The sequence below is a fragment of the Alexandromys fortis genome, unplaced genomic scaffold (genome assembly GCF_014885135.2).
Source record: "Alexandromys fortis isolate MF-2015 unplaced genomic scaffold, M_Fortis_MF-2015_v1.1 scaffold_53, whole genome shotgun sequence".
Taxonomy (NCBI): Eukaryota; Metazoa; Chordata; class Mammalia; order Rodentia; family Cricetidae; genus Alexandromys; species Alexandromys fortis.
In genome coordinates, this window is record NW_026067939.1 from 6,150,668 (window position 1) to 6,162,674 (window position 12,007).

Genomic DNA, 12,007 nt, shown 5'->3' on the forward strand with positions numbered 1-12,007 from the left:
AATATTTATTTATTTATTATGTATACAATATTCTGTCTGTATGCCTGAAGGCCGGAAGAGGGCGCCAGACCTCTTTACAGATGGTTGTGAGCCACCATGTGGTTGCTGGGAATTGAACTCAGGACCTTTGGAAGAGCAGGCAATGCTCTTAACCACTGAGCCATCTCTCCAGCCCCTAAAAATAATTTTAAAAATATGTTTGAGGCGATTATTTTGAAAGTGTGAGTCTAGTGTAGGAAAGGCACAAGGATTAGGGCAGTACCCCCCCCCACCTGCCTCAGGGCAAGGGAAGGGTAAACTGGGTCCCAAATTGCCAGAAACATCGTGTCCCTCTTGGCCCAGGTGGAGGAAATCTGGGCAAAAGTACGCCAATCCCCACTCCTTGCAAATCTGTTGTCCACAATGCCTTATCCCCATATCATCAGAGTGGAACTGGAAGCCAGTGGACAGAAGAGGGGATACAGACAGAATCCCTTGGTCTGCCTTCTGCACATGGAAGAGAGACAGGAGGAGAGTATAGGGACCTCAAAATCTGCTCAAGACACCCCAAGACCAAGTACTCAACACAGAGGTTTATTTGCTCCAGAGGGTTGAAGGGCAGGGAACAAGAGACAAACATAGGAGGTAGAGGGTGAGGGAGAAAGAGGAAAGGAACAAGGGAGAGGGGGGAAGGGAAAAAGACTGCCTCAGAGAGAGGGGAGACAGACAGCCCACAGGAAAATGGTGGAAGGAGAAGCCCCTGGTAGGATGGAGTTTTTCATTTTGATTGGGCATGTTAATTAGGTGAGCCAAAGGGGGGGGGGCTTTTGATAGCTGGACTTCAATACTTTGATAGCTGGAACTTGGTAGTCAGCCTTAGGAGGAGGGAGTGGCCAAATAAGGGAAGAGACCTCGGTGGCTAGCTTCAGAAATGTAATCTCAGGGTATTTAGCAAGGCAGAGGGAATAGGGGGGAAGGGCAAGGCCTGCGAGAGTCACGTTTGGTGTAGGATGTCCTGTATATGTGTTTCTTTATTGGTTGATGAATAAAGCTATTTCAGTCTGTGGCAGAGCAGAGTAAAGCCAGGTGGGAAAACCTAAACAGAGGTATATAGAGAGAGAGTAGGCAGAGTCAAGGAGCGGCTGTGTGGGGGCCAAAGGAGAAAGACACTCCGCAGGCTCCTTACCAGTAAGCCACAGCCTCGTGGTGATACACAGGTTAATTTGATATGTAAGAAGCCTGAGCTGATAGGCCAAGCAGTTTTGTAATTAATAGTTTCTGTGTGATTATTAGGGTCTGGGCGGCTGGGAATGAATGAACAGCCTCCGTTCAGACGTGTCTGCCAGGCTTAGTCCGGCTAGGGTCCCTCCCCAGAGCGCATCCAGAGAGTCATTCTGGCTTCTTCTGAGGCTCAGAGATTAGTTAGTCCTGGTGTTCCCTTGTGTTTCGGGCTGGCGAGAAAGGACAAGAAAGAATGGGCATGAAATCTTGCCTGGGAAACGGTTTTATAGCAGAAAGTCACGTCAAATGGTGTTAGCCTGGCTCCTCAGACACCTTCGGGTCACAGACTCTGTGAAGGTCTTCTGAGGTCCTCTGCTAATCCGCCCAAGAAGGGTGTTGCCGTCTGTGACAACAGTCTAGCGACATATGTTGTCCAAATGACAGTGCTACGCTCTTGAGAACACACAATGCATTTCTTTCTCTAAGTTCTACGGGAGGATGGATTGAGGCAGTGAGTGCCTCAGCCACAGGGCGTGCTGAGTAAGCCAAAGGATTTGAAACTTCTTTCACTACTCCACAAGGTGGCAGCAATGACCATCGCCTAAGTACCTTTAAAGGTCTTAAAAATAGAAAATGTTCTATTGAAAAACTCCTTAAATCAAAGGTAGAATAATGCACTGATGCAAAAGGAGAGAAAATAAATGGAAATTTACTATCACTAATATATATATAATATAATTAACACAACATGACCTAATATATACATGCATATTATTACATTTATGTATTTATTATATTATGTATAAATATATTTTATAGGAAATACATTATGTATTAGTACTGTATAATACATAGGCACAGTAAGATATGAAACTCCGCATGTTACAGTAGAAGACATGTTACTGGATTTATGACAGGAACAAAAATGGGCCCCTGTGTAAATACACACAGCAGTCATATCTGCCTCATGTCGGCTTCCCCCAAATCCGTCTGTTGAGCTCTTCATGTATCCTTTGCCCTATGTTTTTTTCTCTTCACTCCTGTATCCTTGGTTGGAATTGAACTCATTATGTAGCCAATGTGAGGTCCTGAATCTCTGATCCTCTACCTCCTGAGTGCTAAGATTTTTGCTACACCTGGCTCCTGGCCCTTCCCTCTCTATCTATCTCCCTTCCTTCCTTCCTTCCTTCCTTCCTTCCTTCCTTCCTTCCTTCCTTCCTCCCTCCCTCCCTCCCTCCCTTCCTCTCTCCTTTCCTCTTTCTTTCTTTCTTTCTTTCTTTCTTTCTTTCTTTCCTTCCTCTGTCTGTCTTTCTGTTTTTTCTTTTTCTCATTCTTCTATAGTTAACAATTTTTGACCAGTCTACTAAGAACAAACACCAAAAAAGACAGTCTTTTTAAATAAAAAGATGAAGGGATATTGGGTGTGTGTGTGTGTGTGTGTGTGTATGAGATTCATATATATTTGATATCTATCTCTCATTATATATCAAAATCTGGTCAAATGGCCTGAGGACTTAAGTATAGCACCAAAACAGTGAAAGGGCTAAAAGAAAACATAGAGGGAGATGCTTTATGACACTGGTCTTGGGGAAAATTTTTAAATTAGGCCTCAAAAGCATAGGTCATAAAAGCAAAAATAGACAAATAAAATGACATTGTATCACACCTTTACTCCAAGCACTTGGGAGGCAGAGGTGGGTGGGTCTTTGTGAGTTTAGGCCAGCCTGGTCTACATATCAAGTTTTAGGACACCCAGGGCTACCTAGTGAAACGATGTCTCAAAACACAACAGCAAGAAGAATGAAGGAACAAGGTGAAGAGCTATAGAGCAAGACACTAGGCATCGTTTCTGTAATCTGTATGTGCACACACACACACACACACACACACACACACAGAGAAACATTCAGAGAACTTAATAACCAAACAAACAACTTAAGTAAAAACAAACAAAACAGTCTGATCCAATTTTACTAATACAAAGTAATTTTAAGTAGACATCTCTCAAAAAGATTCATACATATGGTCAGCAAGTGCATGTAAAAAAAAGAAAACCTCAACACTGCTAATCACCAGTGACATATAAATCAAAACCACAGTGAGACATCACCTCATCCAGTTGGAGTGACTAGTACCAAAAGACTAAGGAGAGCAAGTTCTGGCAAGGACATAGAGAAAAGAGACACACACTGTTGTGTTAGAGCTCTCATTATGGAAAGTGTGTGTGTGTGTGTGCGCGTGTGTGCGTGCACACACACATGCATGTCCATGTTCTGTGCAGTGCCCTTGAAGGACAGAAGAAGGTGTTGGATTCTTGGGGTCAGAGCCACAGGTGTTGGTAAGCTGCCTGGTGTGGACACTAGGAACTGTGCCTGGGTCCTCTGTAAGAGTAGCCTGTGTTCTTAGCTGCTGAGCCAGGGCTCCAGTTCCTGTATGGGAATGTAAAAGCTACAAGTTATCCCATAAATACAAATAATTTTTTATGTCAATAAAAAAGATAAAAGTTTTTAAAACATTTTTCAGGTTGAAGCATTGTAACCGTTTTTAGCATGCAATGAAAATAACACGTACGGGCCTCTAAGACTGAGCGGTCTGGGGCCACATTCCACCCTGGGCCCAGAGGCCGGGAGGAGAAAACCTGAGTCGCCAGCCTGACAATGGTCTCTATTGTGGTGAGAAAATACGTAGTGGGGTGTGAAAGAGAGAGAAACAGAATGTTTCACATCCTGTGGAGAGAGGGAGGTCCAGAGGGATGAAGGCAGTGAGGAGTGGGCCGAGGTGGCTGGCCTGCTTTGCCGTTTGGGACCACAGTGAAGCTCAGACAAAAACCAATGGGAGCAGGTTTTGAACTGAGGTCATCAGGCAGGTGAGTCCTCTTACCAGTCCCGCAAACCTGTCTTAAAAAAAACCCATCAGGCCGGGCGGTGGTGGCACACGCCTTTAATCCCAGCACTCGGGAGACAGAGGCAGGCGGATCTCTGTGAGTTCGAGACCAGCCTGGTCTACAAGAGCTAGTTCCAGGACAGGCTCCAAACCCACAGAGAAACCCTGTCTCGAAAAAAAAAAAAAAAACATTAGGGGCTGAAGAGATGGCTAATCATTTAAGCGCACTGGCTGCCCTTTTAGAAGACCCAGGTTTGAGACCCAGCACCCACATGGAAGCTCACAACAGTTTGTAACTCCAGTTCCAGGGGATCCAATGTCCTCTGTGGCTTCTGTGGATGCCAGGGACACACTTGGTACACAGATATTCACGCAGGCAAAATATTCACACACATAAAAAATAATCAAATACATTTTTTTTTAGAAAACCAAAAATATTCAGTCCACGAGCTAGCATGGATTTTAAAAAGACCAGATAATACGAAACACTTAGTGTGGTGAATTATGATTCGGATTGTTATAATATGATCTTTATAATCGCAGTAAGTATTTCAGTGTGTGACTTGAAAATGCATAACCACAAACTGGATAACACACACCAATCTCAAAAATAACTTTGCAACAGTTGGTGTATAATATTTGCCAAGGTTCATAAGATAAACTTGATAGTTCAAGAAAGCATTACAGAGACTGAAGAGATGGCTCAGTAGTTTTCTGTTTAAACAGTGAGCCTGAGGATACGATTCTGGATCCCCTGGACCCACATAAATGCTGGTCGCCAAGCTTTGGGTTCAAATTGAGAGAACCTGCCTCAGTGAATCAGGTGGAGAAGAATCCTGATGTGAACACTGGGCTTCCACACATATGGGTACACATATATGCACACATGTGCACACACATGCTCCTGCACACATGTGAATATGTGTATACACATGCACACACACACATGCAAGAAGAGAGGGGGAGAGGAAAAAGAGGACAAAGAGGGAGAGGGGGAAAAGGGGGACGAGGAAGAGAAGGGCAGGAGGAGGAGGAGAGAGGGAGAGAAGGAGGGAAAGAGGAGGAGGGGGAGGAGGAGGGGGAGAACGAGAAGGAGGGGAGGGGAAGAGAAGGAGGGGAGAAGAGGGGAAGGGGAGAGGAGGCAGGAGAGAGAAGGGGAAGAGGAAGGGTACAGGAGGAGGGGAAGGAGGAGGAGAGGAAGGAGAATGGGGAGGAGGAGGAGGAAGAGGGGGAGGGAGATAGGGAGAGGAGGAGGGGACATCTCAGTTCCGTCAGGGTCATTTACTAGCCATTACACAGTATCTGTGTGACCGTCATGATCCCTTTCACTTGCGTTCCATTCTGTTCATGACCCCTCCACTACAGTTCAGATGTGGAATGCTCTCCAAAGACCCATGTTCCGCGAGGTCTTCTTCAGCTTGGCGCAGTTTGAAAAGGGGTGGTGTCTTCAAGAAGTGGGGCTAGCAGGAGGAAGCCGGCCATGTGGGCAGATATTTGGACTCCTGAGCCTTCTCTCCTTCCCCTCTGTCTCCTTCTAGCCTTGAAGCTAAAGGGTCTCCTCTGCCGTGATCTTCTTTGCTGTCAGTTTCGGAGGAAGACATTGAAGCGGCAGGAACTGAGACCACGAGGTTAAGAAACCTTTGCTCCTTTGTTTTTGTGTGGAGGGAGGGTGTAGATGGAGCTCTCTATGTAGGTGTGACTGTCCTGTAGCTACTTAGACCAGGCTGGCCTCGAACTCACGGAGCTCCTCCTGCTTCTGCCTCCTAAGTGCTGGGACTGAAGGTGTGTACCACCTTGGCTAACCCAATCTTTGCTCCCTTGAAGCTGATCTCCCCAGAGCTTTTGTTAGAGTTAGAAAGATGGCTAGCACACCTTCCATTTTGTCCTAACCATTAAGGACGAGAATGTGACAAAGGGGGCGGGAAGTGATCCTATGATTGACATATGCTGTAAAAGACTCGCTAGTAAACTTACTCTATTGTCTCTTGTTACCAAAACTTTTTCCCTGGGGTAGACGTAAACACCGTCTACCCCAAGGTCAGCAGCAAACTGAGGCGTTGAGCCTGGATGAGGGTTTTGGGCCTCATTACACAGCATAGATGAGGGGATACTTACAGGGGTGTAGACGCTTCCCTTATGTCAGTCACACCTAGAAAGACTTGACCAGGCAGGGATGAGGGCTTCCCCAAAGCTTCATAGATGGAGCCCTCTCCCCGTTTTTCCCTGGCCAACATGTAATTTAAGCTGACTGTGTACAACAGGTCAGAGGGAGAAGCTGGACACTCGGGAAAGGGTCTCCTGATTGCCTGCCTCTCTCCCTGAGGGGGTGGACGGAAGCGGTCAACAAGCCCAGCTGGGACGATCCTTTCTCAAGAGGATGCAGCTGAACTCCGAAAGATGGTGGTTTCTAGGCCAGAAGGTCAGTGACCCACAACACCACTCTCTGCTAGTGTGCTGAGGTTAGAGGCCTGTTTAGGAAACTTCACATGACGGGGAACTGCCTGTGGCCTCAGACAGGATCAACTGTCTGAGCTGATCACGGTCTTTCAGAGCTGTGGGATACCCTTGCTGGTAGACTGTCAGCTCTCGGTCATGCCCACAGCCCCACCACTGTCTGGGGAGGAATTCTGCCAATTACCAGTCAGATGCCTAACCAGTACCATGATTACAGTGTGTGAGAGCCCAAAGCAACACAGCTGGGTAGACACAGCTCACCCCTAAGCCATAGAAATGGAAACAACGGGTCAGTTGTCTTCAGCGTTAGGTCTGTGATAACTTTCTGGGCAGCGAGATAATGGAAATGCTAATCTATCTAGATTTGTACTTTTTTTTTTTTTTTTTTTTTTTGGATTTTTCGAGACTGGGTTTCTCCGTAGTTTTTGGTTCCTATCCTGGAACTAGCTCTTGTAGACCAGGCTGGCCTTGAACTCACAGAGATCTGCCTGCCTCTGCCTCCCAAGTGCTGGGATTAAAGGCATGCACCACCACCACCTGGCTCCTAGATTTGTACTTTTGAACTGCTTTTGTTTTTAAGTAATTGAAAATTCTAGAAATGAATATTAAGAAAAGTTGAAGGAGGCTGGGGAGATGGCTCAGGGAGTAAAGGTCCTTGCCACTAAGCTCCATAGGTCAGTCTCCAGGACCTATGTTGTGTGTGTGTGTGTGTACACGCGCGCGCGCGCGCGCGCGCACACACACACACACACACACACGCTAAGCAGTAAGGAGGCTAAATTTGAGTTGAAATTTGAAGCAGGTGAGAGTGGAGGCTATTCTTACCTCCCAGAGAAGAGTTCTGGGCTCAGTAAAATGATTGATCCTGAACTTCTCATTCAGTAACCGGAAAACAGTAGATGAATTTTCTCCTAAGATTGTGATCAGCCAGCCTACCCAGCTCAACCTTTATAGATGTAAAAACTATGCCCTCTTTCAGAAAAAAAAAATGTGTTTGCACAAGTTATCTCAATCATGTGTGAGTCAGCATAACTAGTTCAAGGAAGATTAAAAGCAAATCCATGATTTATAAGAAATAGCCAGAGATAGAATCAGTAAGGATTATACTTAAGTCTATGTAGTTAAAGTGTGGTCATAGAGTTGAGTGTGGTCATTCAATAGGATTATAAAATGGGTCAGGGCTGAGTGTGTAGCTCAGCAGGACAGGGCTTGTCTGATTTGTATTTGGCTCTGAGTTCAAACTGATACACTACAAAAACCAAGCAAAATAAAGCTAACAATAAATTATAGACATATTCATAAATAAAATATTTGTGGGTAACGTAAAAATTTACAAATAACGAGAGGGAGAGAGAGAGAGAGAGAGAGAGAGAGAGAGAGAGAGAGAGAGAGAGAGAGAGAGGAGAGAGGGGCAGCTACTCACTGGTGGCAGTCCTGGCACCTGGAAACGGAAGTCTTGTAGTCCCGTCTAAAGTAAGCCCAGGGATCTAGCTCTGATCAAGTGAGAGGATAAAGACGCAGCCACTTTGGGAGCGAGACCTAGGCTTCTGCTGGAAGCGTGTTGGGGCATGTGATTAAAAGGACAGCAAAACAGCTATTTCTGTGATGTTACCTCAGCCTGGTGAGACTGGTATCATATTCATTTCTGATTACTTCATCTCGTGTGCGAGCGCGTGTGCGCATGTGTGTGTGTGTGTGTGTTTGCAGCATAACACACTCATGGGAATGTGTGTGCCTGTGAGTGTACGGAAGCCCAAGGAGGACCCCAGGTGTCTCCTTGCTGTATCATTCTCCTCATTATTCCTCTGAAGCAGGGTCTCTCACTGACCCTGGAAATGGGCTGGAGGCAGTATGTCTCAGTGATCTTCCTGCTTCTGCCTCCCACACTGCTGGGGTTACAGGTGTGCACATGGCCATGCCTTGCTCTTTATATGACTGCTGGAGATTTGGACCCAGGTCCCGATGCTTTTACAGTCAACATTTTTACCCATGAGCCATCTCCCTATCATCTCCCACCCTCTTGCTTTTTACAATGATTATGTCTTAACCCTTACGACAGACGATGGAAGGGTTCTGAGGTTTTCCCTTCCGTTTCATTAATGGAAGTGTTCCATTAAGGTCCCCTGCATTCCAACATCTTAAGCTTTTGGTAAACGTTGTGGAAACTGAACAAGGATTAGCAGGCTCGGGATTACACAGGTGCAGGGGACACCTGTCAAAAGACAAGGTGAGGCATGGCGTCACTTGTCTCAAATACCAACACCTGGGAAGCAAAGACAGGCATAGTCTCCTGTCTTAAATACCAGTAAGTTGTTGGTTACTTTTTGAGACACACAGTGTTCGGGAGGCTTTTGGGTTAAGAGACCAACCAGAACCATCTATATGGGGAGAAAGACGTCCCAGGTGTATGGTGTGTGATCTCAGGTTTCAGGAGCCTCTAAAGTTCCTTTGGTAATTATCAGGGGAACCGAAATGGAGTATAGCTTTTTTTTTTTTCTTTTTAGTTTTACATGTATACTTTTGCTCATCCTTTGAACAAAATAGGGATTGGAGCTAAAAGAAGTTCAAAATCAGTGGTTCTAAGACCTGTTACTCATAAGAGAGCTATCTTAGAAGTGCTAGGTGAATGAATGGATGTTACTCTCTTTAGCAAACAGACACCTCCAAGGGCTTTCCAGATGCCGGAGACTCTCACACAGCTCTGGATTATACGCTCGCTGGGCACCACAAATGTGAAAGCCAAGGGAAATCCTATTATGAAAATCTCTCCTAGAGAGAAGACTAGGCATCCGGAAAATATCCATTCACTTAGTCATTAAGATAGTTACTGGGAGCTTCCTAAATGTTAGTTATCATTCCGCCAGTGATGATAGGGAATAAAAGAAAGTCAGAGGCCCTGCTCTCGTGGAGAATGTTCCCGCGGGGGAGAGAGCAATAAATAATCAGTGTATAAAATAATGGCAGGGGCTGCGAAGAATGCTCATACAGTGAGCTGGGAGATCGGACCGTGTCTGTCAACCTGACTCTGAGCAGAGATGAGGGACAGGCAAGAGGGGGAATACACTAGAGAGAAGAGACAGAAGCCCATTGACTCTGAAGGACAGTAGGAGGCTGGGTGGCCAGAGGGGAGGAAGATGGGAAGGAGCGAGGTCCCTATGCTGAGGAGGCCTCCCGGAGGTCTCTCATTAATAATTGTTCTAAGCTGTGTAGCCCCGGGGCACTTGTTTGCTGAGTGGAGACTTTGTTTTCTTGAGTGGTGGGGCTGGAGATGTAAATGTGGGGCCCATGATGAGCCTCTCAGAGCACAGAGGCCATGCTGGGCCATCTCATCCAGCACCGGTCTCCGGATTCTTCCTGTCTCTTTAATAAACGGTGGGCCAGTACCACAGAATGGTTATTAAAGTAGTTTGAGATTATTAGCCTGCCTGCCTATGAAGATTGTGAAATGTACTGTTTTCTTTCAGTTCTATTATGTTGTTTGGTATGGGAGTTTTCCTGAGCCTTCAGAACAGATTCTAGTAATGAAGAATCTGGCTGTGGTTTAATATTGATTACTTTGGCTTTTTCTAATAACATGCTATCAGGTTCCACTTATTTCAATGCACATTTTTCTGCCTTCCCACTGTTTTATTCTTTATAATATCAACTTAAAAATTGAAAACTCTGTATGAGGAAAATGGGTTTAATATATAGAAATTCCTCCAGTAATTATTGCAGTGGATAGCACAGCCATCTTTTACTTTAAATTTCTATTTACCTTTACTGTTAATTTGTGTACGTATGCCTGTGTGTGTCTCCCCTGGCTACCATGCACACACAGTAAGAGCAATGATAATTCTCTCCTCTGGGAGTGTGCACAGCAGCTTCCAGCACTACGAAGGCTATCCTGTAGGGATGAAGCTTCCAGGTGAGTATAAGCTTGAGTTCTCTGTGTTCTATGACTGATGTGTGTGGTGTCATCGGTAATAGGGTCTTACCACAAAATTGTGGAAGGTAACCAAGAGCATGGACCATAGCCTGTAATGTTTGGGGGTCTGAGGCATTTTGTGTCCATGGCAACAGTGAACTCGGGACTTCATCCACTCCCCACAACTATCAATAGAAGGGTCTAAAATGCAAGTTATAGAGAGCACAGCTCAGACCTAAACGAAAAGGAATGCGCTGGCTCTTGTAAGTGAGAAGGGAAGTCTTCAGGTGTTTGCATCTAGGGGCTTTCTAATAATTTATTGTTACATTGTGTGTGCGGGGGTTTGTCATGATGCACGGTAAAGGTCAGAAAACAGCATAGAGTCAGCTCTCATCTTCTTCCAGCTTTGCCTGGGCTCTGGGGACTGAACTCAGGTCTTCAGGCTTTGGCTGAACCACACTGGGTGACCCCCACACACAGAAGATTTTGCTATAGAGATTGCGCATTGCGCCGCTGTCTCCTCCACTTGTTAACTTCTTCAGTTTAGGTTTCCTCCTGGTAATAAAGCCTTTCTTCAGAACCATTGGAAAGTGACTTTTAAAGATGTGCTTGGTTTTTTTTTTTATTTTAAGTAGAATATGATATGGGATAATCAATTAAGTCCTTTGATTTACATTAAAGTACAGGATTTGATTAACTGTTTGGGAAGTGAAGTCAGAGAACCTTTGCTAAATCGTAGCGTGAACGTTTGTGAGACAGGACTTCTGTTTATTTCTGGAACTATACGTCAAGGCAATCAATAGTGATTTAGAGCAGCTGCTTCGGGAGAAATGTCAAACTCTTTGCTCTTAAAAAAATGTTAATGGGAAATTTTGAAATCTGTGAACTCTTTTTCAACACCTTCACTTTCCTGAAATCCAAAATTACTAGGATTAAAAAAAGAACGCAATGCAATTCAGTCAGATTCGTAGACACTCACTGGCACATCTGCCGTTTGCATCAGAGAACGAAGCAAAATTGGCAGGAAACACAACTAGCTATTTGCGAAGGCAATTGTAAGCCCACAGCCGGTGTTTGCACAGAATCCTAGTGCCCGGCGCCTGGTGGCAAGCGATGGTCATCTGAGCCTCCGTACTCACTCATCACCCTGTCCATCTGAAGTTTATTTCACACCTGCTTTTGAAACTTGGACAACCTGCCAAGTTGTTTTCCCAGATGGACTTGGCAGAAATTCCAGTATGCTATGCAACATTATAATCACACAAAATCCATTTCCCAAATTCATCGGATATCTGGAATCAGTAAAAAAAAAAAATTTTTTTTTAAGTGATGTCTATTTCAGAAGGGCATCTGGTGCCCACAGAGGTCATTATCATTTTGACTAGACCAGCACAAACTAAGAACAGAGGCAGGTAGATCTCTAAGTTCAAGACCAGCCTGGTCTACAGACCAAGTTCCAAGACAGCCAGGGCTGCATAGAAAAACCCTGTCTCAAAAAAAAAAAAAAAAAAAAAAAAAAAAAAAAAAAAAAGAAAAAAAAAAACAAAAAAAAAAAAAAAGAAA